The 12,175-nt window shown below is 37.6% G+C and overlaps 1 protein-coding gene across 1 annotated transcript in view; it reads right to left on the bottom strand.

The window, feature by feature from the left end:
* Positions 1-12,175, bottom strand: part of slc36a4 (solute carrier family 36 member 4) — a 786,828-nt gene that overhangs the window by 73,404 nt on the left and 701,249 nt on the right. The window contains exons 13-14 of the transcript XR_005632559.1: positions 6,852-6,965; positions 5,231-5,278 (exon numbers count right to left, since the gene is read on the bottom strand). The gene's annotated coding sequence lies outside the window, so the exon portion shown is untranslated. The remainder of the gene's footprint in view (positions 1-5,230; positions 5,279-6,851; positions 6,966-12,175) is intronic.

The raw sequence follows: 12,175 nt of genomic DNA, 5'->3' as shown, positions 1-12,175 counted from the left end.
ACCAGTTCTCTTGGTAAGCAAACTGAAGGGGGACCAGCAAGGGAGCTATGATGTCCTTCAGTTCAGCTAACACCAGTCTCTCAAAGGCCTTCATGACCACAGTTGTCAAAGCAACAGGTCATTCGGTCTTGTTATACTGTGGGACTGAGGGCAGTTATGATTTCAGCTTGTTTGAAGCATAGTGGAACATCATACAGCACAATACGAAAAATTGAAAATCCGAGTAAAGACAGGTGCCAGTTGAGCGGTGTAGATTTTTAAGCAGGACAGTGAGACCCCATCTGGTTCTGTTGCTTTCTTAGCGTGCTGTCCTTTGAAGAGCTGACACACATCCTCTTCAGAGATATTTAATGCAGGTTGAGTGGGAGAATGTATAAGGAGGGGGAGTCATATAAGTCTGTACACTTAGAGGGCTGGAGATAATGTTGTTTGTATTCTGGGGCTTATCAAACCTGCAGTAAAATGCATCCAAATTGTCAGCCACTATGGAATTTTTAGTTAATATATAGTCCTATAAATTATTGCAGTATATACTTAAATGAATTTGTAACAATGAATAATTAAATCACATGAAAAAGGACTAAAATGAACTAAAATGTTAACTAAATATGGCTTAAAGCTTGAGCATGTGAGGTCAGTCTCATCTTAGAGAAACCACCAGCTTGATTTCCCATGTTAAAATGAGGTAAATGAGTAATGAACATCCCCTTAAAAAGTGAGGACAAACTAGTGAGAAAACCAAAACACCCCAATTGCGAAGCGTTGATAAGATCATTGGGAAAACCTATAAGATTAACAAATTACAATTAACAAATTGATATTTAGAATAATAAAAGAATCAACATGTAAACAAAATTACTGGTGGCTGTAGTTGATTGGTTTGGATGACAGAATTCTGCATATTAAGAGTCATATGATGAGATGTATTAGATAAGGTAACGGTAATAGAAAAATATAAAAAGGAATGAATTGATTAATTAATTGCTCACTCCATGGACTGAGACATTTGTGCATATCTATGTGAAAATAAAGAATTGTTCTTCATTCTCATCTGGTGTCTGTGAATGACTTCTTTGAAAAGATTTTTCATAACACCGGCTGGTAATTTACTGCAATATTGGGGGATGGTTTTCTGTAATATGTAATATTTTGTAGTCCTTTCCACATTGATGTAGGGTCATTGGCTAAAAACTGATTTTTCAACTTTTCAGAATCACCCTTTATAGCCAGTCCGATTCCTTTTGTCATTGTGTTCCTTGCCTGTCTAGACAGTGTTCTATCCCTACTTCTAGAGGGAGCTTCATTGACTTGACAAAGCTGCTTGAGTTTTGCAGTGAACCATTGTTTGCTGTTTTAAATTTTAACCAGGTCTTGGTAGAGACACGCATATATTCACAAAAACTAACATGTTACTGTGTCTGCCAGTTCATCTAAGTTAGCAGCAGTATATTCAAAGACACCCCAGTCCATACCTTTAAAGCAGGCTTGCAACTTCAACTTTGCCTCAATAGTCCAGTTTCTCACTGTATTAATAACAGGTTTAGCAGATTTTAACTTACTCCTGTAGGTTGGGAGCAAATGCATCAAACAGTGCTCAGGGAGAGCATGATAGACATGCTTTAACACTTTATAGCAATGATCCAGAGTGTTTCTGTATCTGGTAGGACACTTCATTTGTTGTATACATTTGGGACGTTCTTGCCTGAGATTTGCCTTATTAAAATCCACTAGAATAATTAGAAGGGAGTTTGGATAATTTTCCTCCGTGCTCGTTTTCTGATCAGCCAGTTTTTGTAGCGCTGCACTTTGTAGACACTAACCAGAATAAAGTGCATAAAAAGGGCATGCAGTTAACAAAAAAAAGTTTCAAAGTCTTGACATCAAATTTGCTTAACACTGTGACATCAGTACACTAACTTTCATTGATAAAAGCAGATTCCTCCTCCCTTTCTTTTCCCTAATGTCTCGGAATGGTGGTCTGCTCTATAAAGTTGAAAGCCAGGCAGATGTAATGCAGAGTCTGGGATTAATTCATTTATCCAGGTTTCTGTGAAACACAGAACAAAGGAAAGTGCATTTTTTTACTCCTTCTAGTGTCTGCTAGTGAGGGTTTTTCTGCATTTGCAGTGCTTCTCTTTCCTTTACTGTAATGTTCATTTTTTTTGTTGTATTTGATACTTTATTGTAATTTTGTTAGGCCAATTGAGCTGCGTGTGCATGCTGTTAATGGAAAAACTGAAAATAATTCTTGACTGAATGATTTCCTATATGCTATATTAGATTATTTAAACATGTTATATCATAATGACGAGCCAGGAATATTTAAATTAATAAAAGCCTATGAAAGTAAAAAAAAACAAGTACTCAATGTACATAGGAATAGATAGGACAGTTTGTTCACTGCCAGTCCAGTATTAAAACTGTGTCAATTGCAGAATAATTTAAATTAGAAATATCTAATCATAAAGATTGATAAACGTCAAATAATAAATCCCCCTGAGGGAAAAGGAAACCAAAGGAAGAGTTATAAATACATTTACTTTCTGAGACTGCCCTTCAAAACACTGCACATTTTTTTAACAATATAGACATTTTCACAATGTTATGTTTTAAAAAGAGAGAGTAAATAAAAATTAAAAGGGAAAACTGAAAAACTACATTCAGAATGAACCCTTCTTATAACCATACACAATGCCCCTTTTTCTTACAAAAGCCACTTTACAAACAGAGAAAATTGTTCATAGCTCAGGTCCAATCCCCATACTGGCATATCTGGAGATTTTTTAAATTTATTTAAGTCTCTTTAGTAACCTAAAATGTTTCTTGCAGTAAAAGCATCTGCTTACACTAAATCCATTTTATATAGCTGTGCTGCAGGGTAATACACATATTTTATTGTGCTCTTATTCTAAAATCTGTATTCTAAAATACAGATTAATGTTAGATGTCCTTCACAGAGTCATTTCTACCTTACATTTTTTTTCTGTTTCTTCAAAAGTGATTCAGTATTTTTCCATTTCATTTTTTACTTGTTTTCATCTCATTTTATATTAGAATATACCAACATCATTCAAATGTTCATGTGTCAGCTAGTGAAGCTGCCAATTGAGACACCTGTTTGATATTTAGCTAATTAATCTGTTAATCAATATGGGTTTTTACCAAATCACACATGCCTGTGAGTGCATACAGAACAGAAAAAAGAAAATTGAATTTCATTCTACAAAATACAGTGCTGAAGGATGGCAACGTAACAAGCCAAACTGAGGTTGCACATATCAAATATGCATAAGGCAGCACCTATGAGCACAAAGACTCATAAAATAAGTACAACAAACAGCACTGAATATAGCAACAAAACATTATAAAATTAAACACAATAAATAAAACAAACACGACAAACATGCCAGGGTTCTGGGTATCAGGCTGAATAGCCACATCTAATAACAAAATACAGCTTACTTCAGCTCAAATGATAAAAAAAAAAAACAAAAAACAAACTAGTGTTGAAGCACTTTACAATGTACAAAAATGCTACACAGAGATCTGTCTCTTATGGTAGCTGGTCCAAGAGTGATGATCTCCCGCCATAGGTCGCCTGGTTAAATAGGTCCAAAACCAGAAAGGGCGGGGCTAGACATGGTCTCTTTGGATTTGGTTGGAGGTGCAGAGGAAACAAGAGCTGCAGTTAGCAACAGCATCGCTACTCTGTAGCGGTAGCTCACCTAAGCCTTCCAGGTAGCCCTAATGCGCACATGTGTGGCAACATATGCATAAAAATGAACAAAATGCCTCTGCTTTAGCTGAGCCTCCCAATGAATGCATCTAACCAGACAACTAAAACACAATTAATGCACTGTCTAATTATTATTTGCCTATCAAAATACTTCATTGTAAATAAAGCAACGCTGCATCTGGGCTGATGCAAGTACATGAACTAGTACATAGCCAAAAACCTTTAGCACATAGCCATACGGTATTGTGTACCCCAGTCCTCCTAACTAGTCCATCACGTTGAGTAAGCAGAAAGTAAGAAAAATGACTACAGTTAAAAAGACCTTGATAGTGTTTACATAGTAAGTGAAAATTATTGACAAGCAGTAAACCTTGCTCTAGCGCAAAGAAGAAACAGGCAAAGGTGAAGAATTCATAGTATTGTCAACTTCAGCAAAATCAATGTAAAAACAAAGCTTTTCTTGTTTACATATTTTTTGTAAAGTATTGCTCAAATAATATAGTCACTTCTTTATTTTTTATTAAGCTCTGTAGATATAGGAAGACTGAACATCAGATATTCTTTGCATCTGCCTTGTACCTAAGCAAACATTTCTTTTAAAGTGGTGTGAAGTTTCAACATAATATGGGTGGGACAACAAATTCAATAATAACTATTGCAGACTAAGATATTAGTTATTTTGTGAAGACTTACAATTCAAGATGACAAAATGAGAGAGCACATTAGACATCTATGCCTGGTGAAAGTACAGGAGATTTCTAGAAGATATCAACTGCTATAGAAATTGATATTTGCCAAGCCACACACAAAAACTCCAAGAAAAATGCATACTGCAAGTGCATATAAGTGTATATATTTTAAATTGATGGGTTAAGTGTATTGTGGACCTCCCAATTTATTTATTAATTTATTTTTGTTTTGAAAGACACAGCATTGCATTAATGTATGGGGTTGTCAGGTAATACAATTAATGGAGACACTGCACATTATTTGAATAATATACATTTACTATTTTTAGAGAACTGTTTAAAAGTTTGGATAGGCTTGTTAAAGGAAGATGATGAGCAATCAGTATATGATATGTCAATGTGGTTACCAAAAACACATATCTGAGCAAACCATTAACAAAGATGAACTAAACTTGTGTGGATTTATGCTCAAACACAGTAAGATAGTGACCTACAATACAATGTGTAACACAAAGTACAGTATAGTACAGTACAAAGTACAGCCTGGTAACTGTTTGGTTTGTATAACTTCTTTTCACATCTTATCATAAGTCGACTAAGATGAGCCACGAAAAAACACAAACTGGTGAGGTTGGAGCAAGCCCTGAAGTGGCCAAAACTTCATTTGTGAATCTAAGATCACACTGGAGAAATATGCAAGCATATACCAAACCATCCTTTTAAAGTACCTGTGTGCAGTGCAATATCTTTAAAAATGTTTTAATATTTTTTATAGAACAAATAAAAACTTGTAAATGCTCCTGACCTGTTAGATGCCTCCATATGCTTAGGATGAGATGTCTGGCATGTGCTGCTAATGAGGAAAAAAGAAAAGAAAATGTTACATTTAAGCAACAGATTTAATCATAAAGAAAAAAAAAAATCTTTTTTAAATAAAATCAGCAACTTAGTCTAGGGCTACCGGCTCTCTGAAATGGAGGACTTTTGAGCAGAAAAATTAGACCTTTGGCGGACGCCTTTCCTTTTCAGTCCACACTTCACTTTACATTTAATATGGTGTTTTAGAAATACCTTTTGGCTTTGGTAGCAGTTTATGGCCAACTCAAACCAAATATTAATTATAAATTATAAATATGATTTATAAATAAATAACAGAGTCTTTGTCAAATTTGTTAAGTCTGACTCAGATGGCTGCTTGGAAACAGATATGCATAGGGCTTCAGTAAACTTCATCAACGGTAAAGAGCAGATATTGATATTTCACGTGAATGGGTACTTGATGCAAACCCAGGAATCTGAAATCATAAGGTAGAAATGGTCACCTTTGATGATATAGAGAACAAAAGGTATAGTACATCTGGGCATAGTCCACAGACTCACCTCTTCAACAACATAATGACCAGGACACCCCCCGCCCCCCCACCACCTTCCTCTGCCTCATTCACAAACAAAACACATCCAGTAAATCCCAGACAAATGTGTATTTCAGACAAAAGCATTCATTAAGCAAATGACTTATCAGTTTCAAAGTGGCCACTTCACTGACTGGGTGAACCTATTACAGAGTTTGCTATGACTACTGTAGTTAAACAATCAGATAAAAAGTGCTATTCTTTTTGAATTCATCAAAATTTTACAGAAGAAAAACTGCTCATGAAAAGATGACTAACAGCGAGGAAATGAGACCCATGGTTTATTCAACAACTACAATAAAGATGTAAGTCTGCACTGTTGAAAATTGATTGTTGCCATGGTAGCCCAAGTAACACAAACATGCTTAAAGGATGAGCTTGATATTATTTAAGTCAAAGCTATTTGTTAACAATCAAGGTATATATTAATTTTCCTTATAAAATTTCATTTTAAGGTGAAGAATATGTTATTGATTTAAAAAAAACACCTAGGTAGTTCTTGCATTATAAAATGGAGGGCATGGGTCCAAATGTGAAAACAAAATCCTTAAAACTTACTGAATACATCCATTTTTCAAGCCAAGAGTGTTATTGAGTATTGATCCGTGCCTTGAGATTGCACATACAATGTAAAACAGCATATCCATGTCATTTTAGAAAGGAAAAAAAAAAAAAAAAACAGTTTTGTGAAATTCAGCAATTTTAAGAGGAGACTAGCTTTGTGTTTCACCTCTCTATTTGTCTTCCTCCAAGCCAGCTTTTCAGCCCAGGGGATGAGAGTTGCCCCAGTATATACTTTTTACCTTGAAAAATCGACTCCATGCACTGCAACTGACATTATTCAATGCAGTTACCCAGATGTGAACTGTTGTCACTATTCTGTAGACAACAGAACATTACTAAAAAGCCACATTTTTATAACAGTCTTTCACTAATTTAAAATTGCTAAGAAGCATAGCCCAGCACTACATCAGAATGTTAAGGCTTCAATAAATGTCTCATTAAATATCTTACCACTCTTTTTGTTGTTGTTCCTCCTCCCCCTTCTCCTTCTTGTTCCCCTCCTGCTCTTCAGGAACTGTCTGCTGTTATTCTCTATGCCTCAGGAACTAACCCCTAGATTTGAACCTGCAGGGTGACATTACATGAATTACTTAGAGTGAACTTGCACTTACCTCTACACCATCTCTCTTGGTGTTGCAACCCCACCTAAATTTTCATTTTTTCTCCCACATATACAGTTCCTTGTTATTTTCACTAAAACACACCATAGAGCAATGGACACACACCATTTTCAACATTTCCATTTTGTGAGGCCCAAAATCACAACTAATTCTGTTGAAATTTCAAATTTCAACACATTACTCTATTACTCTATATTTACCAGGATATTGAAATGTTTTCATGCTGACACCTTGTAGCTGCTCCCCAAGTAACAATAGGCAATACCTGAGAAAATATAATTCTGCACATTCAATACAGAAAATGAGAAATATTTTATAATGATGCAAAAAGATACATTATGACCAGGATTTGAACGCAATTTTTTTCTTTTCAAGGCATATATGCTAACCACTATGTCACAATTTCTTTGCCAACATTACACACCTTTCTAATTATTCTGTCAAACAGTGTCCTCCTCCTGCCTCGAAAACAGAGTAAAAGTGAGTTTTAGAACTCAATCTACATATGAGGCACAGTTCCATTATTTCCTTTCACCTCTGTCTCTTGCTCTTTGTTCAAATGATGCAGTCTGATATACAGTATCAATTGAGAAAGAACTGTAGACCAGTCTTACTGGTGGTGTAATGGCTAGCATGCATGCCTCTCAGCCAATACGTTACAGCTCAATTCCCATTTATCACCTATACTTTTTCCTTTAATGATCAACAATTCTATACCAGTAACGGCGGACTGCACGATAACGTGCAGTGAATACATTTGACTTAACAGTTCTCATTCTGTTTAAGTTTTGGATTCGTTTGCGCAGAGGTTAATGTGCTTGCTGCTTCTTGAGCAGCTCTTCTTTTCTCCACCCTAGCGGCCCGCTTCTTCTCTTCATCTGTTGGCATCTTTTTGCATTAAAACTGATTAAGTCAGTTTTTGTGTTGCAATTAGTATGTTTTTCTTAATTTTTCACTCCAATCTGCCTCAAGATTTATTTAGCCGTACGCATGCGCCGCATAGCAGCCCCGCTGCCAACTGTTGATTCCGCAATAAAATAAAATAAAAAGAGCAATGAAAATCATCACCCTGAAAGTGTACAATAGGGGTCACGTAGTATATGTGTACCAAATTTCAGGTCAATAGGTTAAACAGTTTGTGAGCTACAGGTGATTTAAAATCCTGGACAGACAAATGGACAGCCACGGTAGCGTATTATATAAGAAGATACCTGTCATTATTGCTTGCAACTGTTTGTCAGCTTACATCTCTCATAGTTCATGAGTGCAAAAAGAAATCTTTTCATGTTGCCACCTTGTACCTGCTTCCCAAGTAACTTTAGGTAATGCCTGAGAAACTATGACCCCACCCACATACAACACAACCAATGACAGATTTTGTAATAAAAATCCTTCGTGGGCAGGATTTGACCACATAGTTTTTCCTTTAAGGGCGGATATAATAAACCACTATACCACAAATTGCTGGAGAATTTTTGACACAAAAATAAACTTTACTATTTCTGGACAATCACATGGAGCCCTCCACCTGCTCCCAAAAAATAATGAAAAGTGACTTTTACAACTTATTATATATGTATAAGGTAACATTACATTACATTATTACCTTCCATCTCAGTGTAATGCTCTTTGCTCTAATTATACAGTATAATGTACAGCATCACCTGAGAAAGAGGTGCTGACCAGTTTTAACGGTAGCATAGTGGATAGGATACACATCTATGAACCAACACCTTTGAGTTCAATTCCCACAGACAGCCAACAACTTTTTCTTTCCTTAATTTAAAAAAAAATATCTCGCCCATATTTGTCTTTCCTCCATGGGACTCCTTTATGGGTTTTCTGTGTCTCATTTGATTATGCTTTGTTTTCCAGTCAAGGCTTAGTCAGTTTCACAAACAAAATATGTTCTTCATTACCTCATTAAAGGCTTCACCAATCCACATTTATGTGTACACTCCAGGTATTCACATTGAGAAGCCACAAGAACAAATCACCAACAACATCTCTCATAGTTCAAAAAGTACAGCAAAGTGCAATATGTTCAGATTAAACACCTGTGACTTTAAGTGGCAAGCTGCTGGAATCCATGTTGTATTACAGTACAACTTGGTAAACATTACAACATTAAATTGTCATATATTAGACGACAGTATTTCCGCAGTTGGTCAAGAAATAGTATTCTTATAACCTTTTTCCATCCTTCTCTGCATGATTTTGACTTCTTCAATGATTACTTTCATAACTCCAATATCACAAACAAACCACTTTAAATAGCATAGTGGAAAGGGAGCACAGTTGTTAATTTGGGGACCAAGGTGCAGTTCTTGCATGATACATGAATATTTGACAAACACAGTAGCTTTTCATTTATCTTATTAAGATTGTAATTAAGTAAGATTTTCCGCTAAAGTCAAAAGAGAATGCAATTTCACAACATGTTTCTCTTCTCTACCTTTTCCTCTCATGCACTATGCTCTCTGTTCACTTCTACAACTTGTGGGGTGCAGCCCGGACACAGACAGGCAGACATGTTGTTTCACCACACATGTTTATTTATAACTATTATATACAGAGTAAAGTGCACGAGCCCAGTGCCCCAGCACCAATCACCCCTTTAAGTCCTGGCCGCACAACAATGCCTTGTCAGTCTTCAGACCGCCTCCACTCCTCTCCTCCGAGCTCCGTCCACTTCCACCCGACTCTCGCCATCGAATGGAGGGAGGCGGCCCCTTTTATGCACCCCCGGATGGGCTCCAGGTGCTTCCTGAGGAGCCTCCGCCGACACACCCCGTGTGGCGGAAGTACCAGCTATGTAGCCAGAAGCCCTCCGGGTGTCCCTGATCCTCTTCCCCCCAGCACTTCCTGGTGTGGCGGAAGTGCTGAGGTCCAGGGCTCCCAAGGCATTGGGGCGCCCCCTGGCGGTGACCATGGGACCCTACAGGATTGGGCTTCCAAGCCCTCTACCTGTGGCCCCCAACACAACCAGGGCGGTCGCCCCCTGGTGGTCTGGAGGAGGCACAAGCCCCCCTCCGGTCTTCCTGGACGTCACGGCTTGGCACCACCCCAGCCACATGCCACAAACTATACAGTCTGTCTCCTGTTGGATGACCCCATGCTGTGCCACATTCCATACCTCATGAACATTATCTTTAGGTAAGTCACACATTTACAATTGATTCCTGAAATCAGTCCTTAACCCTGCTTATCCAGAATAGAAATTCAGAGAAACTAGAGTCCATCCCAGAAAGTCTTGGGCCACACACACATCAAGGGACAATTTAGCATCAACAATCCAAGTAACATGCACGTATGTGGAATGCGAGAGGAAACCAGACCATCTGGAGAAATCCCACACAGGGAAAACATGGACACTGCACAAGGGGTGCTCCCATTACGTAAACCACACCACTGAACCGATTCCAAAATCCCATTGTTACAAAAGTAGTATGCGCTTTCATTTTCTCCAGACTCCTCAACCCAATCAGCAGTCACTAAGAGTTCCTTAAGTTGGACACCTCTTGCGCCCACAGAAATTGGCAAACAGTGATCACCAGACTAAGCATATTAAATTTACATCATTACATTTTCTCAAGCTTTGAAAAGCTAAGATTTACAATTGAAATGATATAATTTCCAGAATGAAATGCATGTCTATGATAACACCTAGAGTACAGTGTCTCTGAGCATTATTCTGCAGTGCAGTGCACATTATTTTACAGTTCTTTCTACATGATTTCTGAAACTACACCTCATTTTATCCAAACTCTATACACAATACCCATACATACTCACACAATTCAAAACAAGTCAGACAACTCATGTAAAGAAGACACTTCATTCAAAACCAAACTAACTCTTCTAAAAATGGTATTTTTATATCAATACTCTACATCAAAACATAACATTAGTAACTATTTCTAAACACCAACTACACACTGATGGGAAAAATGCAAAACAATACAATCCGTTTTGCCTTTCAGTGTGCACTGAAATTGTTGGTATTCACGTTTAACTCTGCGGTCTGCTGCTTATGGATTAAACACAAGTCGCCTCTCCCTCTTTCTGAAAAAACACACATTTACTCATCTTTGTGTATTTTTTGTGAAATGTACCATATCTAAATCTACAGGTACTATAAGTATTGCACTGCAGAGGCAACAGTTACTCTACCCATCTTTTCCAAATTATTATATTATGCCAGCCACTGTAAAATGCAGTACATTGGCCCACACATGGTTCTCTCATGTTCAAGCCATGGTTGATGACATGGTCAACTAGTGTTGCCTGCATCTCATTTGAGACCCTTTGTCTCCTTCAACGAGGCCTTCGTCTTGATCTGTGTCTCTGCCTTCTCTACTCCCTCAGTTGCCTCGATGGTGCTCCATTAGGTAGCAGGTAGTCACAGAAACTTCATCACTTGCCTTTGTATTCAGTTCACTGCTCAGGCTGAATAACAATGTGGAAACTCATTGGTTGAACCCTGCTTGACAGGTATGTTAAATTCCTCCATTGTGTGGCTTTGCCCTATATATATGTTACAAGCCAAACCCAATTTTAGGTTACAAATTTATTTGTTCTAATCTATTCCCAATTTTAGGTTCACAAACACTGAAAATGAAAATATCACATTATTACAAATGGGTCTTCTTCAGGGACCAACTAATAGGGTACAACCTAAAGATGTTCTGTAGCAATTAAATTAAATTAAGCCTTTCAAATTAAAGCAAACAATTTGCACTAAGGTTTCAACTTCTGTTGATTACTTCGAAAACTTCTGAGCTGTCTTAAAGCAGAGTTAGAATAGACTGTATTATTAGTACTGCTTGGACAATATTACATTGGCAGTAGTGTATATGCACACTCTGAAGGTACTATCTGTTATGTACAGTGCAGCAGTGATAGCTTTGTGGTCACGTTATTGTACATATCTGGCCATGTACCTTGTGGGCCTGGGGTTTGTTGCCACCTTTATGTATTTCCATCCATTTTCTAACCCGCTGAATCCGAACACAGGGTCACGGGGGTCTGCTGGAGCCAATCCCAGCCAACACAGGGCACAAGGCAGGAAACAATCCCGGGCAGGGTGCCAACCCACCGCAGGACACACACAAACACACCCACACACCAAGCACACACTAGGGCCAATTTAGA

The sequence above is a fragment of the Polypterus senegalus genome, chromosome 2 (genome assembly GCF_016835505.1).
Source record: "Polypterus senegalus isolate Bchr_013 chromosome 2, ASM1683550v1, whole genome shotgun sequence".
NCBI classification, from domain to species: Eukaryota; Metazoa; Chordata; class Cladistia; order Polypteriformes; family Polypteridae; genus Polypterus; species Polypterus senegalus.
This window is presented reverse-complemented; position numbering and strand designations above follow the sequence as displayed.